Source organism: Molossus molossus, unplaced genomic scaffold (assembly GCF_014108415.1).
Source record: "Molossus molossus isolate mMolMol1 unplaced genomic scaffold, mMolMol1.p scaffold_m16_p_2, whole genome shotgun sequence".
NCBI classification, from domain to species: domain Eukaryota; kingdom Metazoa; phylum Chordata; class Mammalia; order Chiroptera; family Molossidae; genus Molossus; species Molossus molossus.
The window spans coordinates 26,829,321-26,831,985 of record NW_023425355.1 but is presented as its reverse complement, the minus strand read 5'-3'; the positions used below and the strand labels follow the sequence as shown (position 1 = coordinate 26,831,985).

The 2,665-nt window shown below is 43.8% G+C and overlaps 1 pseudogene; it reads right to left on the bottom strand.

Moving 5' to 3' along the window:
* Positions 1 to 1,165: 1,165 nt before the first annotated feature.
* On the bottom strand, positions 1,166 to 2,158 carry LOC118636414 (annotated as a pseudogene).
* Between the last annotated feature and the right edge of the window lie 507 nt (positions 2,159 to 2,665).

The window sequence follows — 2,665 nt, the reverse complement described above, 5'->3', positions numbered from 1 at the left end:
CTTCCAAGAAAAAGTTGTTCAGATGAGACTCAGAGAAAGTAAGTTACCAAAGTAAATGAGAAAGGAAAAGAGGCCCAAGGGGGCTATCTGAGGAGGGAAAGACTGTGGGATGCTGTAATGGCTGTTCTTATAAACATAAGAATAGGAGAAAAAATTGGAATTCATCCTCAGATAGAGCGAGACGGAGAGAGGAAGGATGAGAGAGAGGGAAACCTCATTGGTATGAGAGAGACATATTGAGTGGCTACCACCCTCATGACCCCAACCGGGGCCAGGGACAAACTGCAACCAAGGTATGTGCCCTTAGCGAGAACCGAACCTGGGTCTCACTGGACCGCGGGCCGACGCTTTAACCACTGAGCCAAATCAGGCAGGGCAAGGAGAGTATTCTTAAAAGACAGGCAACAGAGGCTGTAGGGGTAGAAACTATCTTCCATTACCAAATGGTTTCTATTACTTCAACACACTGTTAGAAAGTTCCTTATACTCACTTATATTTCCAAGTAGGCAGAGGAATAGGGCCTCATAGAAGGTACCAAATAGCTTAAGCCAAAGGAAGCATTATGTGCACTTGGAGTGATGACGGAGGTGGGAGGTATGGGGAGTAATATTGACATTATTAGCAATACAAATCTGGCCAAAAAGTAGTCAACAATTTATTCACAGTCCAGAGTTGATTGATACTTTGAGCTTGTTTATGAAATAATTTTACACCTTAGAGTTTATGATACATTTTCTCATTGAATTATTACTCCATGTGATAGCCAAGGCAGCTGATATTATTCTCACCTTACAGATGAGAAAACAGAGGTCAATTAACTTTAAATTACTTGCCCAATGTCAAAGGCTTATATGTGGTTGAACTGGGTCTAGAACCCAGGTATTCTGAATCCAAACCCAGTGCTTTTTCATATAAATGTTGCTGACACTTGGTTTTCTGAAACTTCTTAATGTTTTTATTTTTATTTTTTCATTTTTGGTTGGTAAAGTGAACTTTATTGATGGTATATGACAAAGTAGGGCTCCATAAGCCCCTCCTCTTTTTCAGGGGGTCTGGGATGGAAACTAAAGATCAGAAGATCTCAGTGTGTTAGGGGATCAATTTGGGACAAGGAGTCCCCAGCATTTGAGGGCCTTTCTCCTTCTCACTGGGGTTGGTGGTCCAAGGGGCTCTTACTCCTTAGAGGCCATGTGGACCATGAGGTCCACCACCCTGTTGCTGTAGCCAAATTCATTGTCATGCCAGGAAACAAGCTTGACAAAGTGGTCATTGAGGGCAATGCCAGCCCCAGCATCAAAGGTGAAGGAGTGAGTGTCCCTATTAAAGTTGCAGGAGGCAACCTGGTCCTCAGTATAGCCCAGGATGCCCTTGAGGGGGCCCTCTGATGCCTTCTTTACTACCTTCTTGAGGTCATTGTATTTGGCAGCTTTCTTCAGGCGGCATGTCAGATCCGCAATGGACACATTGGGAGTGGGGACATGAAAGACCATGCCAGTTAGCTTCATGTTCAACTCAGGGATGACCTTGCCCACAGCCTTGGCAGTTCCAGTAGAAGTAGGGATGGTGTTCTGCACAGCCCCTTGGCCATCACACCACAGCTTCCCAGAGAGGCCATCCACAGTCTTCTGGGTGGCAATGTGGACTGTGGTCATGAGTCCCTTCATGATGCCAAAGTTGTCATGGATGACCTTGGCCAGGGTGGCCAAGTAGTTGGTGGTGCAGGAGGTATTGCTGGCAATCTTGAGGGAGTTGTCATACTTGTCATAGTTCATGCCCATCATAAACATGGAGGCATCCGAAGAAGGGGCAGAGATGATGACCCTCTTGACTCCACCCTTCAAGTGAACCCCAGCCTTCTCCATGGTAGTGAAGACACAGGTGGACTCCACAACATACTCAGCACCAGCATCACCTCACTTGATCTCGCTCCTGAAAGATGGAGATGGGCTTTGCATTGATAACAAGCTTCTTGTTCTCAGCCTTGACTATGCCTTTGAACTTGTCATGAGTAGAATCATACTGGAACATGTAGACCATGTAGTTGAGGTCAATGAATGGGTCTTTGATAGTGAAAATATCTACTTTGCCAGAGTTAAAAGCAGCCCTGCTGACCGGGTGCCCAATACGGCCAATTCCGTTCACTCAAACCTTCACCATTGTGTCTCAGGGCTGAAGCTGGTGCTGCACAGGAAGACTCGGCTGTCTGAAGAATTGGAGAAGCAGAGAGCTAAAATTTCTTAATGTTTTTTTTTTTTTTTTTTTTTTTTTACAATTCAAGGATTCATTTATTCACTAAGCATTTGACAGCCTATTCTGCACAAATTTTTGTACATAGAATGTACCCTCACACAGGTCTTGTATAAATACTGTCTGAAGAAATGAATAGTAATTGCCAGAGAAACAAGACAAGCTCAATGTTTTGGAAATTCAGGGAAGTGGAAAGACATGGAATCATAGAATCTTTATTATTCAGTCCATCTCCTTCAACAACTGACTCCCCAAATAATTTGCTCTTTAACATCCCTGACAGTGGGTGTCCAGTTTCTGTTTAAATATTTTCTCTGATGGGGGGCTTGTTGCCTCATTATGCAGTCTATTGCATTGTTAGATTGCCTCAACCATAATAACATTGTAATATTGTTTTCTAGAATTGCCCTCCTGTAA